This window comes from Canis lupus, chromosome 4, assembly GCF_048164855.1.
Source record: "Canis lupus baileyi chromosome 4, mCanLup2.hap1, whole genome shotgun sequence".
In the NCBI taxonomy this organism is placed as follows: Eukaryota; Metazoa; Chordata; class Mammalia; order Carnivora; family Canidae; genus Canis; species Canis lupus.
In genome coordinates this window covers 75,379,833-75,392,179 of record NC_132841.1, presented here as the reverse complement: position 1 = coordinate 75,392,179, position 12,347 = coordinate 75,379,833, and the positions used below count along the sequence as shown (strand labels likewise).

Genomic DNA, 12,347 nt, shown 5'->3' with positions numbered 1-12,347 from the left:
GAGTCAAACGGTATGTAGCCTTTTCAGATTTTTTTATTTAGCAATATATATACAACACCTTCATGTATTTTTGTGGTTTCATTTTATTACTGAATAATATTCCATTGTAAAGTATACTACAGTTTGTTTATCCATTCACCATTAGCCTTGGTTACCTCAAAATGTTTGGAACTATGAATAAATCTGCTATAAACATTTTTTTTACATCAAGTTTTTGCATGGACATGACTTTTCAACTCCTTTGGGTAAATGTCAAGAAGTGAGATTGCTGGGTTATATGGTAAGACTGTGTCTCATTTTATTTTATTTCACACTACAATAGTTAATTTTATTTGCTCAAGACTCATATTGCAAGCATTAAACCAAACATGGGCTTTGATTCTGTAAGCCCAGATTCACATATTTAGGAAGATAAAAGCAAACTGTGATCCATGTATATGGATGAAAAACTAAAGACTCTCACAGTTAATCACATCATGGTTTTAAATTTCTACAGCCTAGGGATCCCTGGGTGGCGCAGCGGTTTGGCTCCTGCCTTTGGCCCAGGGCGCGATCCTGGAATCCCACGATCGAATCCCACGTCGGGCTCCCGGTGCATGGAGCCTGCTTCTCCCTCTGCCTGTGTCTCTGCCTCTCTCTCTCTCTCTGTGTGTGTGACTATCATAAATAAGTAAAAATTAAAAAAAAAAAAGAATTTAAATTTCTACAGCCTAGAAGCCAGATGTCACAGATCTTTTAGGTCCTTCTGGATATCCCACAAGGTATCTGCACTTTTCTTGAGCTGGGCAACCTCATCATCCTTTAGCTTCCGGTTGATCACACTGGAACGCCCCGAGCTTCAGGATACACGGAAGACACAGGAAGACTCTTCTTAATACCATACATGCCCTTCACCATTGTTGACACTGAATGAATCCTGGAGAGATTTTTCAACATGGATTCAATGAGATCAGCCACACTTACTCCAATAGCCCAGTTGGTATATCGTTTTAACTTGATGACTTCATAGGCACTTTCAACCACCATCTTATACACTTCCTTCCAATTTTCACTCTCGTTGTCTGTTCCTATTTCTGGATTCAGTTCTTGAAGAGAAACACGTGCCACATTCATTCCACTCCACACAGCCACACTTGCATCGCCATGTTCTCCCCAAATTCATCCATGGTAGCTGCTGGGATGAATGCCAAGTTTTTCAGCCATAAAATAGTGAAATCTAGCAGAATCCAGATTACACCCACTTCCAATCGCACATTGCTTGGGTAGTCCACTTAGTTTCCAGGTAACATATGTAAGAATATCCACTGGGTTGGAAACCACAATTATGATACAATTAGGACTGTACTTGACTATCTGAGGAATAATGAATTTGAAGACATTAACATTCCTTTGCACTAGATTGAGGCAGCTCTCTCCCTCCTGCTGTCGGACTCCTGCAGTCACCACCACAATCATAGAATTGGCAGTCACAGAGTAATCTTTATCTGCCACAATTTTAGGTGTCTGAAGAAATAAGCTCCTATGCTTTAGATCCATCATTTCTCCTTTGAGTTTATCTTCTAAAACATCCACAAGGGCAAGTTCATCAGCCAGAGACTTTCCCAGAATGCTGGTGGCACATGCCATACCAACTTGTCCGACACCTACTACAGTGATCTTATTGTTTGGGATCGCTGCCTCTTCTTCTGCAATTGGTGCAATCAGTATTTCCTTAAGAGTTGCCATTGTACCCAAGACAACTGGCTGTAAGAGTCGCAGGAAGAAGACGATGTTAGCTGCGTGCATCTCCTCCAGCACTACTGTGTCTCATTTTATATAAAACTGCAAGCTGTCTTCCAAAGTGGCTGTAGCATTTTGTATTCCTGTTACAAATGAGAGTTCCTGTTGCTCCATATCCTTATCAGCACTTGGTATCATCAGCATTTTGCTTTTTAGTTAGTCTAATTGGTATGTAGTGGTATCTCACTGTTTTAATATGCAATTCCCTAATGATATATGATGCTGAGCATCTTTCTATATGCTTAGTTGTCATCTGTATATTTTCTCTGGTAAATTTATGTTCAGATATTCTGCTCATTTTTCTAAATTAGTTTGCTCTTTTCTTATTGTTGAGTTTTAAGAGTTCTTTGTATATTTTGGATACTAGCTTTTTTTTTTAACAGGTATGTGTTTTGCAAATATTTTCTCCTAGTCTATAGCTCGTCTTCTCATTCTCTTCACAGTCTTTGCAGAGCAGAAACCTAATTTTAATGAACTTGTACTTATCAATTTTCTCTTTCATGGATGGTGCTTTGGTGCTGTATATATATATATATATATATATATATATATATATATATATATATATGAAGTCATTGATAAATCTAAAGTTACTTAGATTTTTCTCTCGTGTTATCTTCTAGTTGTTTTGTAGTTTTTTTGCATTGCATTTAGGGCTATGATCCATTTTGAGTTAATTTTTGAGAAGGGTGTAAGGTCTGTATCTAGATTCCTGTTCTTGAATGTGGATGTTTAGTCATTCTCACATCATTGTTGAAACAACTATCTTTTCACTACTGAATTGCCTTTGCTCTTTTGTCAAAGATCAGTTCGCTCTAACTGTGTAGGTCTATTTCTGGGCTCTCTCTTTTTTTAAAGATTTATTTATTTGAGAGAGAGAGAGCATGTGTGCAAGTGGGGGGAAGGGCAGAGGGAGCAAATCCTCAAGCCGGCTCCCTGCTGAACACGGAGTCCAACCCAGGGCCCCTCCCACAACCCATGAAATCACTAACTACCTGGACCTGAGCCAAAACCCAGAGTTGGATGCTCAACTGACTCTAGGTACCCCCCTGGGGTCTCTATTCTGTTGCATTGTTCCCTGTGTCTATTCTTTTGATAATACCACAATATCTTAATTATCATAGCTTTACAGTAACTCTTTAAATTGGGTAGTATCAGTCCCCTGACTTTGCTCTTCAATACTGTGTTGACTATTCTGGATCTTTCACCTTTCCATTTAACTTCTGAATCAGTCCATATCCACAAAATAACCTGCTGGGATTCTGACTGGAATGGCATTTAATCTACATATCAAGTTAGGAAGAACTGGTATTTTAATAATACTGAGTTTTTCTATCTATGAATATGGAATATCTATTTATTTAGATCTTTGATATCTTTTATTGGTTTTGTGCTTTTCCTCATATAGATCTTGTACATATTTTGTTAGATTTATACCCAAGCATTTCATTTTTGGGGGTGCTAATGTAAATAATATTTACATTTCAAATTCCAAATTGTTCATTGCAGGTATTTAAGAAGGCAATTGGCTTTTGTATATTAAACTGGTATCCTGTAATCTTGTTATAATTATTAGATTCGGGATTTTTTTTGGGGGGGGGATTTTCTACATAGATAGTTGTGTCATCTCTGAACAAAAACAGTTTTATTTCTTTCTTCCCAATATGCATGCCTTTCATTTTCTTTCTGACTTATACCAGGCAGTGCTTTCAGTATAATTCTGAATATAAGTAGTAAGAGTGGACATTCTTGCCTTGTGCTTGATCTTAGTGGGAAAGCATCTAGTTTCTTACCACTAAATATGATAAATGCAGGGTTTTTTTCAGATGTTCTTTTTCAAAATGAAGGAAAGTGAATTTTAAATAGGCTTTCAGACATCTGTGAAGGATGTTTTATGGGTCAGGGTGACTCTCAAATCATACTTCATTGGATTTCTGTTATATATGAGAATGGTTAGGCAGGTAGAAGAAACATCTCTCTTTTCTCAGATAAACATAAAAAAAACTTCCAATCTTCTTCAAAATTTCTATTCTTTAGCAAAGGCAGATCCACTGGTTCATAAAATGAGTTCTGTTGCATTAATTCCACACAAAAGCCTCTAATGAATATTTCCTAACACCTCTCTGCTGCAGAAATACAAAGATAAGCAGGAAAAAAATCCCAGTACTTTAAGAGCTTACTGTAGAATGGGGATGGGATATATACATTTGTTTCAAGTTCAGGGAAAAATATTTTAGACTTTGGAGTAGTACTTACAAAATGCTTTTTACTTATTTTTTATTTTTTTAAAGTTTTAATTTAAATTCCAGTTAGTTAATACACAGTGTAATATTAGTTTCAGGTATACAATAAGTGCTTTTTAAAACTTTCTTCTTGGTTACTTCTTAGAGCAATCTGTAGAGTAACTGATATTTTTATTTCCTTCAGATTTGGACTGCTGCAATAAATTTGCTAAACAGATGGTCTTGAATCTAGTCTCTAAGTTTTATGGAAAGACCAAGCAGATTCTTGTTATGAGGCCTGTTGCCATCAGAAAGTTAAAAGCCATATTCAGGAAAAAGGGAGAGAATGGGATTCTGGAGACTAAAGAAAAAGAGTAATTTAAAATATCCTAACTTTAAGAATTGAAAAAAAAAAAAAAAAAGCTCCAGTTAGGCTTAGGAAGTTTCACATGCTTATAGTCATTTGTTCTAAGAGCACTTTTAAAAATAAATTAACCAGAGTCTTAGAGGTCAGCTGCTGAACTAAAGATTAAAAATAAAATACGATTTTGTTTTGTTTGTTTTTTGAGCAAGGAACTAAATGTGCCTCACATCTTAGAAGCTGTCAGGGGGAAAAATTCCTTGTGAAGAAAAAATGCAAAAAGAAAATATTGGAATAGAGCCTTTCCATAAATTGAATATGTTTGCATTTGTTGAAGTTCATAAGATTTTACAGAGTAACAGATAATTTAGAACTGTTTGTTCTAAGAAAAGAGGAGGTGGTAAGATGTCCTCCAAAAAAAATTCCATATGTTAACATGTGAGTCCTTGGAAAGTTCAAAGTATGTCTTATCATTTCAAAAGCAACCCCACTGGGCAATGGCCTCCCAGGACATAAAAGGAACAGATAGCTCTGAGGAAAAACCAACCAATCAACCAACCAACCAACCAGATACCAATGCCAGTGCTGAAATGTTTGTTTTTAAATATACAGACCTAAAGATTAACAACAACAATAACAAAAACCTAGGCATTTGAATATTTTCTTCTCAACAGGGACTAGAAGTGGGTACACTTCTAGTGGGGGCATTTATAAAAATAACCTACATTCTTTAGGAGAAAATTTTCCCAAACCATTTGGTAAAGGAAAGATAACCAGAGTGAATGCTAGAGTCAAGAAAACTAGACTTAGTACAGATTATATCAAATATTATACTTTATATTTTTATTTTCCTTGACTTGATTTCTGGGAGTTTTTGGGATCTTTTTTCACTGCTCATTTCAGATAGTCCTTTCCTTGACTTTGTGCATTTTTCACACACATAAACACACACAAACATACACACACACGTGCTTATTGGTATTATGCTGAAGATTTGGGTGGGACTTTCTGTAGATATTCAGAACTTCTCCATGGCACTCTGTAAAAGGGGTGTGGCAGGAGTGGCTTCCCCCACCCCTTTTACCATACATATCCCACTATTTTTCACCCCTTTTCTGGGGAGTGTTATATATCCACTTTCCAATGGGGTACAAGGCAATACCATATTTCCTTACTAACAAATCACATATAATCCATAGCAGAGGCTAGGAGGTAGCAGACGTAATAAAGAGTAAAGAGGGCCTAAAGAAGGATTTCTCTTAAAAATCTTCTAATGATTAGGAAATAAGCAAGAACCATGGAAGAGGGTAAGCTCTGAAAATAGAAACTAAAGGAACAAGACCATTGAGCAGCCATTGGTAGGGGGCATGGTGGAAGTGGAAACTAAACAGGAAAGAGAAGACACTATAAGCCCCACTTCTCTGTGGACATTACAAAGGGTTGGAATCCTTAAAATTCTATTTTGTATATATAGTTTTATGGACTGAATCAGCACATGGTTGACTAAAAGTAAGCATTGTAATTCCTAACTAATGATACCAGCTCTCCCTTCTACTAGTGTAGAAGCCGCAGTCTAATTCATTTCAGGTTGCTATAACTAGATGCTGGAAACTGGGTGGCTTAAACAATAGAACTTTATTTCTCATAATTCTGGAGGCCAGAAGTCTAATATCAGGATGATTTTCTTCTTTTTTTTAATATATTTTTTATATTGGAGTTCAATTTGCCAACATATAACACCCAGTGCTCATCCCATCAAGTGCCCCCCTCAGTGCCTGTCACCCAGTCACCCTCACCCCCGCCCACCTCCCCTTACACTACTTCTTTTCTTTTCCCAAAGTTAGGAGTATCTCATTTTTTGTCACCCTCTCTGATTTTTCCTGCTCATTTTCTCTCCTTTCCCCTATAATCCTTTTCACTATTTTTAATATTCCCTGTATGAGTGAAACCATATAATGCTTGTCCTTCTCCGATTGACTTACTTCATTCAGCATAATACTCTCCAGTTCCATCCACGTCGAGGCAAATAGTGGGTATTTGTCATTTCTAATGGCTGAGTAATACTCCATTGTGTATATAGACCACATGTTCTTTATCCATTCATCTTTCGATGGACACCAAGGCTCCATCCACAGTTTGGCTATTGTGGACATTGCTGCTATAAACACTGGGGTGCAGGTGTCCGGGCATTTCACTGTATCTGTATCTTTGGGGTAAATCCCCAGCAGTGCAATTGCTGGGTCGTACGGTAGCTCTATTTTTAACTCTTTGAGCAACCTCCACAGTTTTCCAGAGTGGCTGTACCAGTTCACATTCCCACCAACAGTGCAAGAGGGTCCCCTTTTCTCCACATCCTCTCCAACATTTGTTGTTTTCTGTCTTGTTAATTTTCACCATTCTCACTGGTGTGAGGTGGGATCTCATTGTGGTTTTGATTTGCATTTCCCTGATGGCAAGTATGCGGAACATTTTCTCAAGTGCTTGTTGGCCATGTCTATGTCTTCTTTGGTAAAATTTCTGTTCATGTCTTTTGCCCATTTCATGATTGGATTTTTTTGTCTCATTGCTGTTGAGTTTAATAAGTTCTTTATAGATCTTCAATACTAGCCCTTTATCTGATATGTCATTTGCAAATATCTTCTCCCATTCTGTAGGTTGACTTTTAGTTTTGTTGACTGTTTCTTTTGCTGTGAAGAAGCTTTTCAGCTTGATTAACTCCCAATAGTTCATTTTTGCTTTTGTTTCCCTTGCCTTCACAGAGGTATCTTGCAAGAAGTTGCTGTGGCTAAGTTCATAAAGGGTGTTGCCTGTGTTCTCCTCTAGGATTTTGATGGATTCTTGTCTCACATTGAGATCTTTCATCCATTTTGAGCTTATCTTTTTGTATGGTGTAAGAGAATGGTCTGGTTTCATTGGACAGCACGTGGCTGTCCAATTTTCCCAGCACCATTTATTGAAGAGACTGTCCTTTTTCCAGTGGATAGTCTTTCCTGCATTGTCGAATATTAGTAATCATAGAGTTGAGGGCCCAATTCTGCGTTCTCTATTCTGTCCCATTGATCTATGTGTCTGTTTTTGTGCCAGGACCACACTGTCTTGATGACCACAGCTTTGCAGTACAACTTGAAATATGGCATTGTGATGCCCCCAGCTCTGGCTTTCTTTTTCAATATTCCCCTGGCTTTTCGGGGTCTTTTCTGATTCCATACAAATCTTAAGATTATTTGTTCCAACTCTTTGAAGAAAATCCATGGTATTTTGATAGGGATTGCATTAAACGTGTAAATTGCCCTGGGTAGCATTGACATTTTCACAATATTAATTCTTCCAATCCATGAGCATAGAATATTTTTCCATCTCTTTGTGTCTTCCTCCATTTCTTTCAGAAGCATTCTGTAGCTTTTAGGGAATAGATCCTTTACCTCTTTGGTTAGGTTTATTCCTAGGTATCTTATGCTTTTGGGTGCAATTGTAAATGGGATTGAATTTCTCTTTCTTCAGTCTCATTGTTAGTGTATAGAAATGCCACTGATTTATGGGCATTGATTTTGTATTCCGCCACACTGCCAAATTGCTTTAGGACTTCTAGCAATCTTGGGGTGGAGTCTTTTAGGTTTTCTATGTACAGTATCATGTCATCTGCAAAGAGGGAGAGTTTGACTTCTTCTTTACCAATCTGAATGCCTTTTATTTCTTTTTGTTGCCTGATTGCTGAGGTTAGGACTTCTAGTAATATGTTGAATAGCAGTGGTGAGAGTGGACATCCCAGTCGTGCTCTTGATCTTAGGGGAAAGGCTCCCAGTGTTTCCCCATTGAGAATGATATTTGCTGTGGGCTTTTCGTAGATGGCTTTTAAGATGCTGAGGAATGTTGCCTCTATCCCTATACTCTGAAGAGTTTTGATCAGGAATGGATGCTGTATTTTGTCAAATGCTTTCTCTGCATCTATTGAGAGGATCATATGGTTCTTGTTTTTTCTCGTTGATGTGATCTATCACACTGATTGCTTTACGAGTATTGAACCAGCCTTGCATCCTGGGGATAAATCCCACTTGGTCATGGTGAATAATCTTAACATACTATTGGATCCTATTGGCTAGTATCTTGTTGAGAATTTTTGCATCTGTGTTCATCAGGGATATTGGTCTATAATTCTCCTTTTTGGTGGGGTCTTTGTATGGTTTTGGACTTAAGGTGATGCTGGCCTCATAAAACGAGTTTGGAAGTATTCCATCCCTTTCTATCCTTTGTAACAGCTTTAGTAGAATAGGTATTATTTCTTCTTTAAACGTTTGATAGAATTCCCCTGAAAAGCCATCTGGCCCTGGACTTTTGTGTCTTGGGAGGTTTTTGATGATTGCTTCAATTTCCTCCCTGGTTATTGGCCTGTTCAGGTTTTCTATTTCTTCCTGCTCCAGTTTTGGTAGTTTGTGGTTTTCCAGAAATACATCCATTTCTTCTAGATTGCCTAATTTATTGGTGTATAGCTGTTCATAATACGTTTTTAAAGTCATTTGTATTTCCTTGGTATTGGTTGTGGTCTCTACTCTTTCATTCATGATTTTATTAATTCAAGTCTTTTTTCTTTTTAATAAGGTTGACTAATGTTTTATCTATCTTATTAATCCTTTCAAAGAACCAACTCCTGGTTTTGTTGATCTGTTCTACAGTTCTTATGGTCTCTATTTTATTGAGTTCTGCTTGAATCTTTATTATCTCTCTTCTTTGGTGTAGGTTTTATTTGCTGTTCTTTCTCCAGTTCCTTTAGGCGTGAGGTTAGCTTATGTATTTGAGTTTTTTTCCAATTTTTTGAGGTATGCTTGTATTATGTATTTCCCTCCTGCTTTTGTTGTATCTCAAAGATTTTGAATGGTTGTATCTTCATTTCATTAGTTTCCATGAATCTTTTTAGTTCTTCTCTAATTTCCTGTTTGACCCATTCATCTATTAGTAGAATGCTCTTTAACCTCCACGTGTTTGAGTTTCTTCCAAATGTCTTCTTGTGATTGAGTTCAAATTTCAAAGCATTATGGTCTGAAAATATGCAGGGGACAATTCCAATCTTTTGGTATCAGTTGAGACCTGATTTGTGACCCAGTATGTGGTCTATTCTGGAGAAAGTTCCATGTGCACTTGAGAAGAATGTGTATTCAGTTGCATTCAGATGGAAAATTCTGTAAATATCTGTGAAATCCATCTGGTCCAGTGTATCATTTAAAGCCCTTGTTTCTTTGGTGATGTTGTGCTTAGAAGATCTGTCATTTGTAGAAAGTGCCATGTTGAAGTCTCCTACTATTAGTGTATTATTATCTAAGCATATCTTTGGTTATGAATTGATTGATATACTTGGCAGCTCCCACATTAGGGGCATAAATATTCATGACTGTTAGGTCTTCTTGTTGGATAGACCCTTTAAGTATGATATAGTGTCCCTCTTCATCTCTTACTACAGTCTTTGGGATAAACTTTAATTTATCTGATATGAGGATTGCTATCCCTGCTTTCTTTTGAGGGCCATTTGAATGGTAAATGGTTCTCCAACCTTTCATTTTCAGGCTGGAGTTGTTCTTAGGTCTAAAACGAGTCTCTTGCAGACAGCAAATAGATGGGTTTTGCCTTTTTATCCAGTTCAAAACCCTGCATCTTTTGATGGGATCATTTAGCCCATTCGCATTCAGAGTAACTATTGAAAGATATGAATTTAGTGTCATCATAATACCTATTCAGTCCCTGTTTTTGTGGATTATTTCTTTGGGCTTCCTCTTTTTTTAAGAGTCCCCCTAAATATTTCTTGCAGAGCTGGTTTGGTGGTCACATATTCTTTCATTTTCTGCCAATCTTGGAAGCTTTTTATCTCTCCTTCTCTTCTGAATGAGAGCTTTGCTGGATAAAGTATTCTTGGATGCCTGTTCTTTTCATTTAGAACCCAGAATATATCCTGCCAGCCCTTTCTGGCCTGCCAGGTCTCTGTGGAGACATGTGCTGTTAATCTAATATTTCTCTCCATATAAGTATCTCTTGTATCTTGCTGCTTTAAGGATTTTCTCTTCCTCTTTGGAATTTGCAAGTTTCACTATTAAATGTCAAGGTGTTGAACGGGTTTTATTGATTTTGGAGGGGACCTCACTATCTCCTGGATCTGAATGCCTGTTTTCCTCTCCAAATTAGGGAAGTTCTCAGCTTTGATTTGTTCAAATATGCTTTCTGACCCTATTATACATAGATTCTTCCTTCTGAGGCTATCATTTATTTCCCTTAATCTTTCCTCATTGTCTTTTAATTGTTTTTCTCTTTTCCTCAGCTTCCTTCCTTGCCATCAACTTGTCTTCTATGTCGCTCACTCTTTCTTCCACCTCATTAACCCTCATCATTAGGACATCTAGTTTGGATTGCATTTCATTTAATTGATTTTTAATTTTGGCCTGATTAGATATAAATTCTGCAGTCATGAAGTCTCTTGAATCCTTTATGCTTTTTTTCCAGAGCCACCAGTAGCTTTATAATTGTGTTTATGAATTGGCTTTCTGACATTGAATTGTAATCCATATTCTGTAACTCTGTGGCACAGGGTACTGTTCTGATTCTTTCTTTTGTGGTGAGTTATTCATTCGAGTCATTTTGCTCAGTGCAAAGGGGCTGTATGAGTGGGCTGAGTCAAGAATATCAACCGAGACCTAAGTAAATTTCACCTTAGATGATTCTGACGAGGTCAGAGACCAGAAAATGAAAACAGAGATCAGAAAAAAATAAAACAAAAGGACCACTAAAGTGAAAAACAAATTTTAAAACAAAGTAGTAAAAAATAAAGGGCCAATAATCCCAAAGAAGAAAAGAAAGAAGAAAGAAAAAAGAGAAAAAAGCAAAAGTAAATAGGAACAAAAAGAAAAAAAGAGAAGAAAAAAGGGGCTGACCTGGAGACGGTGGTGACAAAGTTGTAGGGGAGGGAGAATGTAGTTTACCTGAGAGGCCCTAGAGGGTGATCCTCTTGGTTCTGAATATATTAAGTTCTGTATGTTAGAAGATGCTCAGTGACCAGGATGATTTTAAAGACCTTATTGATTAATGCATTCATGAAACTTAATGAATTTTAGGGTAAAATAAACTAGATCCACACCTGATACTTTAGAATAAAGCTATCAAAAGATAAAGACAGAGAGATATCTTGAAAGTAGCAAGAGCAAAACAGCTCATTATGTTCAGTCTTTAATAAGATTAATAGCTGATTTCTAATCAGAAATAGTGCATTCTAGAAGACAGTGGGAAAACATTCAAAGTGGTAAAAGAAAAAGATAGTCAACAAAGTCAACAAAGAATTTTGTACCCAGCAAAACTATCCTTCAAAAAAATGAAGAAGAAATTAAGACACTTGCTGATAATAAAAAGCTGATAGTATTCATCACTAGAAGACCTGTCCTATTAGGACAACTAGTCTTTCAGTCTTAAATGAAACAGCATCAGACAGTGAGTCAAATGCATATGAAAAAATAAAGAGTACAAATAAAGGTAACTACATAGGTAAATATAAAAAACAATATAAATACTTTTGTTTATAATATTTTCTTCACTGATTTAAAAATGTAACTGAATAAAGCAATAGTTAAAAAATGTATTGATGGAGGTGTCTGGATGTCTTAGTTGATTGAGCATCTGACTCGATTTTGGCTTAGATCATGATCTCAGATTTGTGGGACTGAGTCTCGTGTCAGGCTCTGCACTCGGTGGGGAGCCTGCTTAAGATTCTCTCCCCCTCTCCCTGTGTCCCTCCCCTGCTGCTCTCTCCTAAAAAAAAACTGTATTGATGAGCTAATATAAATTTAATTTGATTGATCATAATATCACAGAGAAGAAGGGAGGTGCCAGAGATCTATTAAAGCGAAATTTTTATATATCATTGAGATTAACTTGTTATTAATCTGAAATAGATTACTTTTAATTAAAATGCTAACTTTAATCTTCTAGGAAACTCCTAATAACTCAAAAATATA

At 36.7% G+C, this 12,347-nt stretch overlaps 1 long non-coding RNA gene and 1 pseudogene across 2 annotated transcripts in view; one reads left to right on the top strand and one right to left on the bottom strand.

The window, feature by feature from the left end:
- LOC140632688 (uncharacterized) overlaps positions 1 to 12,347 on the top strand; it is a 124,313-nt gene that overhangs the window by 73,830 nt on the left and 38,136 nt on the right. The gene's annotated exons all lie outside the window — the stretch shown is intronic.
- Positions 676 to 1,944, bottom strand: LOC140631631 (L-lactate dehydrogenase B chain-like; annotated as a pseudogene).